The 12453-nt window shown below is 39.6% G+C and overlaps 1 protein-coding gene across 2 annotated transcripts in view; it reads left to right on the plus strand.

The window, feature by feature from the left end:
- Nucleotides 1–12453, plus strand: part of AGBL1 (ATP/GTP binding protein-like 1) — a 920262-nt gene that overhangs the window by 492953 nt on the left and 414856 nt on the right. The window lies entirely within an intron of this gene.

The raw sequence follows: 12453 nt of genomic DNA on the forward strand, positions 1-12453 counted from the left end.
CCCACTTTGTAGCATCTTGCATATCCACAGTATAATGATGAAACTTAGAAAATAACATCAAGGTACTAGTATTTATTGGTTCAGATTTCATCAATTACACCAATAAAGATCATTTTCCCAATGCATGTGGTATTCATGTCTTCTCTTTTAAAAAATTTTTTAAAAAGATTTTTTGATGTGAACCAATTTTAAAGCCTTTATTGAATATTGCTTTGGTTTTATATTTTGGGTGTTTGACTGTGAGGCCTGAGAGATCTTAGCTCCCCCACCGGGGAGGCTGCACCCTATTCACTGGGAAGCAAAGTGTCAACCACTGGGCCACCAGGGAAGCCCCATGTTCATGTCTTCTTAATCTCCTCCAGTCTACAATAGCTTGTCATCCTTTGTTATTTTTCTTGATCTGGACATGTTTGACGAGTACTGGTCTGTTATTTGGAGCGTACACATTGATTTGAGTTTTTCTGATGATTAAATTTATCTTCTGTATTTTTGGCAAAAGCATCATGTAAGTGATGGTGTGTCCTCAGCGCATATGTATTTCTAATGATGATGTTATCTTTGATCTGTTGATTAAGGTTGTATCTGCTGGGTTTCTTCACCATAAATTTACTAATAATTTCCCTTTGAAATTAATAAGTATCTTATGGGGACACAAGTCTATATAAATATTCTACTCCTCATCATAACCCACTAATTTTAGCATCCATTGATGATTCTGGCTTATAACAATTACTATTATATTTGCCAAATGATAGCTTTATTTTCCTTCACTCTTTCTGTTTTAACTGACTGGAATTCTACTCAAATGAAGAGCTCTTCCTTTATTTACTTATATCAGCACAAACTTATGAATAATTACTTATTAATAATTACTTGATTTTAGTGTTTAAGTCTTACCACATTTGGTCATTGAGATTCCCTTGAAATTGATTCTTCTGTCATTTCAACATGTTCCCATTATTTCTGAGTGCTTTAAAAATTCTGGCATCGTAATATATTCTAGACTGATATTCTTTCCTCACCCCACCTCTGAAGCTAGGTATTTCTTCAAGAAGCCCTGATGTCTTTCATTAAATAATGTTACCTGGAAACTTTGATCTGAGCATTTTATATGTTCATACTACTCAGAGGTTATTATTTCTAGGTCCTTACAGTAGACAGAACTAGGAAATAAATGCATGAATACATACACCACTACAGATACACTTGTATCTATTTAATCTAACTTTCTATATGAAACCATGAATTCATGCTGATACTTTTGATTCCAGAACAACATCACAGAGTTAATTCTTTATTTATAATTCTTTTTGTGACTGTGAGATACCTGGTTGTTATTATGTATAACTGATTTACTTATTTAGTCAATTCTAGAGTACATCTAAGGGAGAAGGCAATGGCACCCCACTCCTGTACTCTTGCCTGGAAAATCCCATGGGTGGAGGAGCCTGTTAGGCTGCAGTCCATGGGGTCGCTAAGAGTTGGACATGACTGAGCGACTTCACTTTCACTTTTCACTTTCATGCATTGGAGAAGGAAATGGCAACCCACTCCAGTGTTCTTGTCTGGAGAATCCCAGGGACGGGGGAGCCTGGTGGGCTGCCGTCTGTGGGGTCGCACAGAGTCGGACACAACTGAAGCAACTTAGCAGCAGCAGCAGCAGCAGAGTACATCTAAAGTCATTTTAGAATTGCTAACTCAGAACTACATACTGCTGTGAAAAACACACTTGTGTACTATTGTTTTTGTGTTTAGAGTAGGTAGTAACATTGTTTTATAAAGTTACTTGAGTCAGTTATTTCCTTCTTCACTTCCATAAGTGTTATTTATTTGCCATAGAGTTTATTTGTAACCAATCCACTTGGAGTTCTATTCAGTTTTCTTATATTTATTTGTTCTTATGAGTATGTGAGACATTAACATGATTCTAAACGTTGGAACAATACAGAAAGGTACGATTAGAGAAGTGTCATTTGCCCTTGATTCCTCCTACCCAATTCCCATTCATCCATGCTTTATATCCTATTTCCATCCACCTTCTGAAAGTAATCAATCTTTATGTTTTAGTCTCTGAGTCATGTCCGACTCTTTTCTGACCCCATGGACTGTAGCCTGCCTAGCTCCTCTGTCTATGGGATTTCCCAGGCAAAAATACTGTAGTGGATTGCCATCCCCTTCTCTAGGGGATCTTCCCACCCAGGGGTGGACCTGGTGTCTTCTGTATCGGCAGGTGGATTCTTCACCACTGAGCCACTGGGGAAGCCTAATCAATCTTATTAGTTTTTTATTTATCTTATGTTATTTGCGTAAATCAATATATATATATATATGTATATATATAAATCATGTCTTCTTCATTCTAAAATATGTTTTTTATATTTTATATAATTTTTAGCACTTAGCTTTATATCATGAAAATCACCATTCCATATTAGTAAATAGATATGTTCCTCTTTTTCCTTAACAATTGCACAATATTCCATTTTTTAAATACACCAAAATACTTATCAGCTCTCTTATATGATCATTTTCTTCTCTAATGTAATATTATATCCTGTTACCTTATTGAATTATTTATTGTGTGAGTGAAACATTGGTTTTCTATTATTATTTCATAATAAATATATATTAAAAAAAATATATATGTAGAATCAGAACTGATGGGCACTTTTATACACATACTATGACACAGAAAGTATCCAAAAATTCTTATTTTCTTGATTGTCCTACTCAGGCATGAGTGTTGACTTTTTTCAAAACAATATTTCTTATATATTTTTTTTAACATTATGCGGGTAATTCTTAGTTCTCAATTTTTGAAAAATTCTTTTATAATTTCCTGTTCTGGCAATGTTTTGCAAAGATTATTAATGGATTTAAAATTTCAGAAATTAAATAAATTTTTCTACCTCAGTCAGTTCAGCCTCTCAGTCATGTCCAACTCTTTGTGACCCTATGGACTGCAGCACACCAGACCTCTCTGTCCATCACCAACTCCCGGAGCTTGCTCAAACTCAAGTACATCAAATAGGTGATGCCATCCAACCAATTCATGCTCTGTTGTCCCCTTCTCCTCCTGCCTTCAATTTTTCCCATCATCAAGGTCTTTTCAAATGAGTCCATTCTTCTCATCAGCTGGCTAAATATTGGAGTTTCAGCTTCAGCATCAGTCCTTCCAATGAATATTCAGGACTGATTTCCTTTAGGATGGACTGGTTGGATCTCCTTGCAGTCCAAGGGACTCTCAAGAGTCTTCTCCAACACCACAGTTCAAAAGCATCAATTCTTTGGCGCTCATCTTTCTATGTAGTCCAACTCTTACATCCATACATGACTATTGGAAAAACCATAGCTTTGACTGGATGGACCTTTGTTGGCAAAGTAACATCTCTGCTTTTTAACATGCTGCCTAGGTTGGTCATAGATATTCTTCCAAGGAGCAAGCATCTTTTAATTTCATGGCTGCAGTCACCATCTGCAGTGATTTTGGAGCACAAAAAAATAAAGCCTGTCACTGTTTCCCCATCTATTTGCCATGAAGTGATGGGAATGGATGCCATGATCTTAGTATTTTGAATGTTGAGCTTTAAGCTAACTCTTTCACTCTCCTCTTTCACTTTCATTAAGAGGCTCTTCATTTCCTCTTTGCTTTCTGCCATAAGGGTGATGTCATCTGTGTATCAGAGGTTGTGATATTTCTCCTGGCAGTCTTGTTTCTAGTTTGTGCTTCATCCTGCTCGGCATTTTACATTATGCATGCATATAAATTAAATAAGCAAAGTGAAAATATATAGGCTTAATGTACTCCTTTCCCAATTTGGAACCAGTCTGTTGTTCCATGTCCAGTTCTAACTGTTGCTTCTTGATTTGCATACAGATTTCTCAGGAGGCAGGTAAGGTGGTCTGGTATTCCCATCACTTGAAGAATTTTCCACAGTCTGTTGTTATCTACACAGTCAAAGGCTTTGATGTAATCATTAGAGCAGAAGCAGATGTTTTTCTGGAACTCTCTTGCTTTTTCTATGATCCAACGGATGTTGGCAATTTCTTGTTTTTTTTTTTTTTTGGATGTTGGCTATTTCATCTCTGGTTCCTCTGCCTTTTCTAAATCCAGCTTGAACATATGGTATTTCATGGTTCACATACTGTTGAAGCCTGGTTTGGGGAATTTTCAGCATTACTTTGCTAATGTGTGGGATGAGTGCAATTGTGCAGTAGTTTGAACATTCTTTGGCATTGCCTTTCTTTGGGATTGGAATGAAAACTGACCTTTTCCATTCCTGTGGCCACTTGTGAGTTTTCCAAATTTGCTGACATGTTGACTGCAGCACTTTCACAGCATCATCTTTCAGGGTTTGAAATAGCTCAACTGGAATTCCATCACCTCCATTAACTTTGTTTGTAGTCATATTTCCTGAGGTCCACTTGACACATTCCAGGATGTCTGGCTCTAGGTGAGTGATCACACCATCATAGTTATGTGCATCATGAAGATCTTTCTTGCCACCTCTTCTCCATATCTTCTGCTTCTGCTAGGTCAATACCACTTCTGTCCTTTATTGTGTCCATCTTTTCATGAAATATTTCCTTGGTATCTGTATTTTTCTTGAAGAGATCTCTAGTCTTTCCCATTCTATTGTTTTCCTCTGTTTCTTTGCATTGATCATTGAGGAAGGCTTTTTTATTTCTCCTAGCTATCATTTGGAACTCTGTATTCCAGTGGGTATATCTTTCTTTTTCTCCTTTGCCTTTCATTTTCTCTTCTTTACTCAGCTGTTTGTAAGTACTCCTCAAACAACAATTTGCCTTTTTGCATTTCTTTTTCTTGGGGATGGTCTCCTGTAAAAAGTCATGAACCTCCTCCATCCATAGTTCTTCAGGCAGTCTGCCTATCAGATCTAACCACTTGAATCTATTTGTTACTTTTACTGAGTCAGTTGTATATGACTCAGTTCTAGGGAGAAATTTGAATTAACACGTTACATATTCCTGATTTATATTCATAATATTGTAGGGCTTTCCTACATTTCCCACTCCATAATATGGTCTGACCTGATTTCACCTTGTCCTTCGCTTGTTATCTTTTGTTACATTGGATGTCTGAATGATATGATGAAACCAGACTTGTCAAAATAACTCAGAGAAAACACACTTACATCTTAAGTCTACATTGGTTTTCAAATTAAAACATGCAATAGGCTAATTCAATCCTGGGGGAAATTAGGTGGGAAAGTAGGAAAGATACATCTTAAAGCTTTTGGAGCTGGTGCTGCTCAGAGTCAGATGCCAGTGATTCTAAACAGCAAATGCTCTAGATTCCTGCAAGTTTTTTGGCAATAAAGTCCTTTATAAAGTCCACGTTCCTATATAAGTGTTAATTTTCTTTCTTTCCATAAAATAAAGTATAAGGCAATGCTTATTTTGCTTATTATTGCCTTTGGCTTTTTGAAAAAAATTATATTGGAGTATAGTCGATTTATAATGTTGTAATAGTTTCGGGCGTACAGCATAGTGATTCAGTTATACATATACATATATATATTCTTTTTCAGATTCTTTTGCCATAGAGTTATTACAGAGTATTGAGTAGAGTTCCTTGTCCTATATAGTAGGTGCTTGTTGATTATCCATTTTATGTGTAGTATTATGTATACATTAATCCCAAACTCCTAATTTATCCCTTTCCCTCACCTTCCCCTTTGGTAAATGTAAATTTGTTTTCTAAGTCTGTGTATGGTTTCTGTCTCATAAATAAGTTAATCTGTATCGTTTTTTAGATTCCACATATAAGTGATGTCAAATATTTGTCTTTGACTTACATCACTTGGTGTGATCATCTCTAGGTCCATCCATGGTGCTTCAAATGGCATCATTTCCTTTTTTGTGGCTGAATAATATTCCATTACGCATACAACACACACACATCACATCTCCATCCATCTGTTGATGGACAGTTAGTTGTTCCCATGTCTTGGCTCTCATAAACAGTGCTGCTATGAACATAGGGGTGAGTGTATCTTTTCTAATTATGGTTTGCTCCAGCTGTATGCCCAGGAGCAGGTTTTTTCTGAGTTATATGGTATCTCTATTTTTAGTTTTTTAAGGAACCCCAAACTGTTCTCCATAGTGTTGATACCAATTTACATTCTAATCCTTTAAAGGCATTCACTAAATGTGTATACCGATTCTTTGGAACTCTTGTTAAAATGAAGATACAGAAATGGGACCCAGGTTTCTACACACCTAACAAGCTCTCACATGATGCTCCTGTGCCCATACTTTGAGGAAAATGAGCAGGTTAGGTTTGGACTAACCTAGGTTCAAGTGTCAACTCTGGGTGATTTATTTAACAAAGTTGAGATTTCCACCCTGGTCATTTCTTTGTTGTTGTTGCTATTGTTTAGTGGCTAAGTTGTGTCCAACTCTTTTGCAACCCCATGGACTGCAGCCCACCAGGCTCCTCTGTCCATGGGATTTCCCAGGCAAGACCACTGGAGGGGCTTGCCATTTCCTTCTCCAGGGGATTTTCCTGACCCAGGGATTGAACCTGCATCTCCTGCATTGGCAGGCAGGTTCTTCACCACTGAGCCATCAGAGAAGCCCTGTAGTCATGTGCAGATCTGTCCATCATTTGAGGACCTCAGCTTACCTCTGCCCGGGCTCTGGGGTGACCAGTCCTCTGGCACCATGTGGCTGGGTTCTTGGATATGTTGAGGGACCCTTGGGTTTGATTGCTTCTTTCTCCTTCACTCTAGACTACTGTCTATCTGAGCTCTTTGTATGGCAAAACTATTTTGAACATAATATGTCACTTACAACCCTGATTGTTTGAGCTGTAGAGTGATGATGGCCTTAGGAGGACACTGTGTTTTGCTGTGTTTTTTCTCTTTCCTCCTTTTCCTGATCCAGGCGGTCTTTATTTGGAAAGCTCTGGGTACAGTGTCTGGCCCACAGTGGCCTGTGCAGTTCAGTCGTGTTCTCTTGTGCATCTATTTACCTTGATAAATATTCTCCTGCACCCACGCTGTCTCCTGTTACTAAGACGTGCAGTGAATGGTAAAGCACTTGCTAAATCTCAAACATGCTGCCTCTCTTCAGACTACAGAGCTTGCTGTGCCGCGGGCACTAATATTATCAAGCCTGGCATCACTCATTCAGTCTGAAGGGCCCCATCTCTCCTTTGATCAGTCACGGCTGGATGGGAGATTTTTGAATCATTTTATTGTCTGACTGCAGCTTTATAGATTCTCTTTCAGGAAGCAGCTCACTTTTCCTCTTTCTTCCTCTGGCCTCTAATTCTTTCTTTGCTTCAGGGGTCCTGGTAGTTCAGGGTCTATGTGTCAAGGCCTTTGGTTAGATCATTTATTTCCCATTCTCCGGTTAGGATAATCTTTGTATTTAGCAAACACATAAACCCATATGTGTGGGTGCTAAGTCGCTTCAATCTTGTCTGAGTCTTTGTGACCCCATGGACTGTAGCCCATCAGGCTCCTCTGTCCATGGGTTGCTCCAGACAAGAATACTGGAGTGGGGTGCCATGCCCTCCTCCAGGGGATCTTCCCAACCCAGGGATTGAACCTCTGTCTCTTATGTCTGCTGCGTTGGCAGGCGAAGTTTTTTTTTTACTAGCGCCCCCTGGGAAGTCCATTGTAAAGTCCACAACCGATGTTAAAAAGTGGTTTTGAGTGACATCATTTCCCTTTAGACTATCTGGCCTTGAAGGTATGCTTAGGTTACCAGGAAGATGATGACTTTTATTCAGTGAACTCTTAGAACCGTCCTTTCTGATTCATTTTTTGATAGTTTTGGCTAATATGTGGGTGTTTTTTTTGGGGGGGGGGTCATAAAATGACCACATTTTCAGGAGACCAAAAGCCTTTTTTTTTTTTTAGGGAAGGGATTTGACCTACCAAAAACTGCAGGTTTAATTAGAGATATCCTAGACATGTGCTGCAAATACCCTAAAAAAAGCAGGCTCATAATATACATGTAAAGTACTCAGAGAGGCTTCCCAGGTGGCACAGATTCTTTGGTGGTAAGGAATCTGCCTGCCAATGCAGGAGACTCAAGAGATGTAGGTTCGATACATGAGTTGGGAAGATCCTCTGAGAAAGAGATGGCAACCCACTCCAGTATTCTTACCTGGAAAATCCCATGATCAGAGGAGCCTGGCAGGTACAGTCTGTGGGATCACAAAAGAGTCAGACACGGCTGAGTGACTGAACAAGAAAGTTGCATTACAATCTCGTGCTAGTGTCTACTGTACAGCAAAGTGCATCAGCTACATGTGTACACATATCCCCTTCCTTTTGGTCTTCCTTCCCGTTCAGGTGACCACAAAGAACTGAGTAGCATTCCCTGTGCTAAACGGTAGTTGTCTACTTTATACACAGTAGAGTGTACATGTCCATCCGAATCTCCCAGTTCTTCCCACCTCCCCCTTTAATCCCCTTTGGTATCCACGCTTGTTCTCTGCATCTGTCTCTATTTCTGGTTTGCAAATAAGTTGATCTATAACATTTTCGTAGATTCCACATATATGCATTCATATATGAAGTTTTTCTTTTTCTGACTTACTTCACTCTGTTTGACACTCTCTTAAACCAATGCTTTTGCTTTAAAAAAATGGGGAGGACTATATGAGTCAAATGACTTCCTTTGTGAAAATCAAAAGGAAGTGTTTCTTCCCCTCTTCTGTAAGTCTGCAGTTTTTCAGTGGGGAAAAAAAGATAGCAATGCTGACCATGTTCCTCTCGTTAGAAGCAAAGCAAGACTTCAAACTCTATTTGAGGGATGACCCCTTTTCAGAAATTAGAGGCGCTGAATTTATTGCCAGCCAGTCATAACTGTCCATCTGCTAATTTTCTCCACATAGAGGCAGCAGCTGTCATTTCAGAAATGCTACAGTAGATAATAAGATGGGGTGCATTTCATCTTCAAATGCTTAAAACAAATCCCTAGGAAGAGCGACAGCAGTTCCTCCGACTGCATGAATCGCTGATGTCATTAACGCAAAATGCTAAATGGACTTGAAGATTGGAAGAAAATGGATTTGCTTTAAAAGGAGCAGCACTCGAGTTAGGTGTAGTACTTGTTGTAATAATGTGAAATGGCAGAAATCTAGGAACTGCTGAAGCCATAAGTGCACACAGAGATACTCTCAAAACCACAGCCACGCAGAGAACACTGAATACAAATACATATGGGTTTCCCAAGTTCATGCCTCCTAGATAGACCTAAGGAATGCATTGTTGTCTCCGCCCCTGAAAAACCAGCAAAAATTTTCCCCGACTAATAGGAGAAAAGACTTGTTTAAGTCTCAAATGAGTCCAGTTTCTCCCCAAATCTGCACACCTAGTAGATCTTAGAAGCCATCCTTCCCTTGGTACAATTTAATGGCCTGCTTGGGACTATTAAATAGTCTGTTCAGCAATTTATATTGTTATATCCTTGCATTTTTTTTTCCTCAGACAACATTTTATTTTTTATTGGAAATTGCTTTACGACATTGTATTAGTTTCTGCTATACAACAAAGTGGATCATCTATACATGTCCACATATCCCTCCCCCTGCAGCCTCCCCCACCATCTTGCCTGTCTAGGTCATCACAGAGCAGTGAGCTGAGCTCCTTGTTCTTTATAGCAGCTTCCCTCTAGCTTTCTGTTTAACACATGGTACTGCATATATGTCAATCCTACTCTCCAAATATGTCTCACCCTCCCCTTCCCACCATGTCCACACACTTACTCTCTGTGTCTGTCTCTATTCTCGCCCTGCAAACAGCCTCGTCTGTACCATTCCTTAGATAACTCTTTTTCTCTTCAGTCTCGTGGTTTCCACTCTTAAATGTGTTCAAGTCAGTTTGAATTTAAAAACTAACCACTGCCTCTTATTTGAGGTTCCCAGTCAAGATTCTTCTCCCTTCCAACCAAAGTGCATGCAGTTCTCTGATGATTATTCATAAGGAAAAGTGTTAGGATGAGATAAGGAATGAATGACCATAATCCAAGTGGTGCTTGGCATCCCTGAGCATTAGAGTTGAAGATGAAGATGTAGATACAGATAGAAGTAGAGATTATGCACGTAGATATAGATGTAGACATGGTCTGGACATAGACGGGTGGAGAAAGAGTTATGTAGTTTCTCCATGGAGATATCTAAAACAGAGATTGTTTCATTTAACCCTCAGAATAATCCTGAGAGGTAGGGTAGGAGTATCTGTATTCTTTTGCATATGACAGTATTGACTCTCAGAAGCCCCCAATCCCCTTATCTGGAGACAAAGCTGAGTTGAGACTCGATCTGTTTAACCAACACTCAGGCTTATTCTGATCGCAGCACAAAACTCCACCCCGCCCCTACATTTGGAAGAACTGTTGTCTGGAATGGTATATCTGCCATTGTCAACCTCTGGGTTTTTTCCTTGTGGACATTGCTCTAGAATGTGATCTCTGTGGAACAGAAGGAAAGCAGAGGCAGAGAGAGTTGCATGGAATTGCTGGCTACTGGTCACAGAGAAAGCTTGCATTTTTATTGCAACAAACAGAAATACTTTTATGGGGCCTCCACTGATTTCATTACTTTTGATATTACAAAGAAAAAAAAAAAAACAACCCAGGGTTGATGAGACTCCAGGTCAAGGCAGAATCACAGAGCAGTTAGAGAAAATTCTGAGGCTCTGGGATGTTGTGCTGGCAAGTACCTTGATTTGAGAAAAGAAATTCATTTAAACACAGCAGATAGGCTTAGGAGAAAGTCTGGGACACTGGCTTCTTTCTATTGCTATTTGCTTCTTTCGAAAGATTTGCTTTGTATTTTATCTTCATCCTTGGTCGCCAGGCAGAAACCCTATTTCTAAATGTCATTGCTATTAAAAAGAGGACGTTGGGGGATGTAAAGCAAGGAAAGAATAAAAGTCATAGAGGAAGATGCAACAAACCTACCATTTCTCAAGTCAAAATATTTTAATGGTGAAATCAGGATAAATGATTAATCTAAAGATTTTCTGTTTCCAGCAAGCTGTAACAGGGCCTGACAAGCAGCAGGAAACTAATATTTAAAGATAATTTCAGAAACATGAGATTAGAAAGTGCTGAAAGGAGGAGGCTGAACCTTTTTCCTTCCACCTCCAAGATTTATTAAAAATAGTGTTTTTTCTTTGAACAGAAAAAGTATCTGATTCTACATTTAAATGTTAGTACATTTTTCACTCCAAAGTATTTACTAATACCAACTCTGACACAGTTACTATATTTGGGTCTACATGGTAACAAAGAAACTGTTTCTGTCCCCAAGGAAGCTTACAGTTTAACAACAAAGGTGAAAGAAACAAAAGTAAATGGAATAAAAACCATTCAAAAAGATTCTATGAGAACTCTGAGGATGGTGTTGCAATATATTTAGTAGCAGGAGAACATAAGGGTCTGGGGATCAGGGAAAGTTTCCCTGAAAAACTGACCCCTGAATGTTGAAGAGGTAAGGGATGAAGATTTGGGGAGTCCTGGCAATGAGACCAGCAGGCACAATTTCTCAGGGAGAGTGGTGTGCAGTTTGATTAAGTTGAAGCACAGAAGGACAAGGGCAGGACATCACTGGTGGCTCAGTGGTAAAGAATCTGCCTGCCAATCCAGGGGACGTGGGTTCCATACTACTGAGCAGCTACGTCCACGCGCCACAACTGCTGAGCCCACGTGCTGCAGCTACTGAAGCCGGGACACAGAGAGCCTGTTCTCTGCAGAGAAGCCACCAGGATGAGAAGCTCTCGCACAGCAAGGAAGAATAGCACCCTCTCACTGCAACTAGAAAAAGCCTGAGCAAAGCAGCAGACTCAGGGCAGCCAAAAATAAATAATTTAATAAAATTATGTTTTAAAAAAGAGAAGGACAAGGGCAGCAGGGGGTGGTAGTAGGGATCCGGGCAGGGAGGTTGGGAGGACTAGATGATGGAGATGCTGCTCTGCTTCCTCTTAATCTCTGGTACCTTGGTTGTCAGCCTATTGAATAAATAACATCTCAGCAGGACTTCTGGTTGTCTCCCTAGAGAAGGGGCGGCCATTGGTAATCACTGGTGGACCCGGGCTTTTAAGGTTCCCTTTACCCACCACCCAGCATCTCGGCTTCCTTCTCTCTGAATTGCAGTCACTGTTCTCGCTAACCAGCTGTGTTACCTTTGTAGAGAGACTTGATACTTTCAAATGGGAACATCCTCTTTTCCCAAATGAGGACAAGTATGATTTTTGAGCTCATTTCTAGAGCTAATAATCCATGATGATGTATCTGAAAATGACCCTCCAGCTCTCTGAGTAAATGTCAAGTTTTCTGTGCATCTATATGGATAGGGTGGAGTTAACGTGTTAGGAGAAAGACCCTATGCTGTTTCTCGGAGGGAAACAGATGTGGATGGAAAGCCTAAGTCTGTTAGGTGGTTTGGGGGCATTTATTTAACCATTTCTA

Source organism: Bison bison, unplaced genomic scaffold, assembly GCF_000754665.1.
Source record: "Bison bison bison isolate TAMUID 2011002044 unplaced genomic scaffold, Bison_UMD1.0 scf7180017860443, whole genome shotgun sequence".
In the NCBI taxonomy this organism is placed as follows: domain Eukaryota; kingdom Metazoa; phylum Chordata; class Mammalia; order Artiodactyla; family Bovidae; genus Bison; species Bison bison.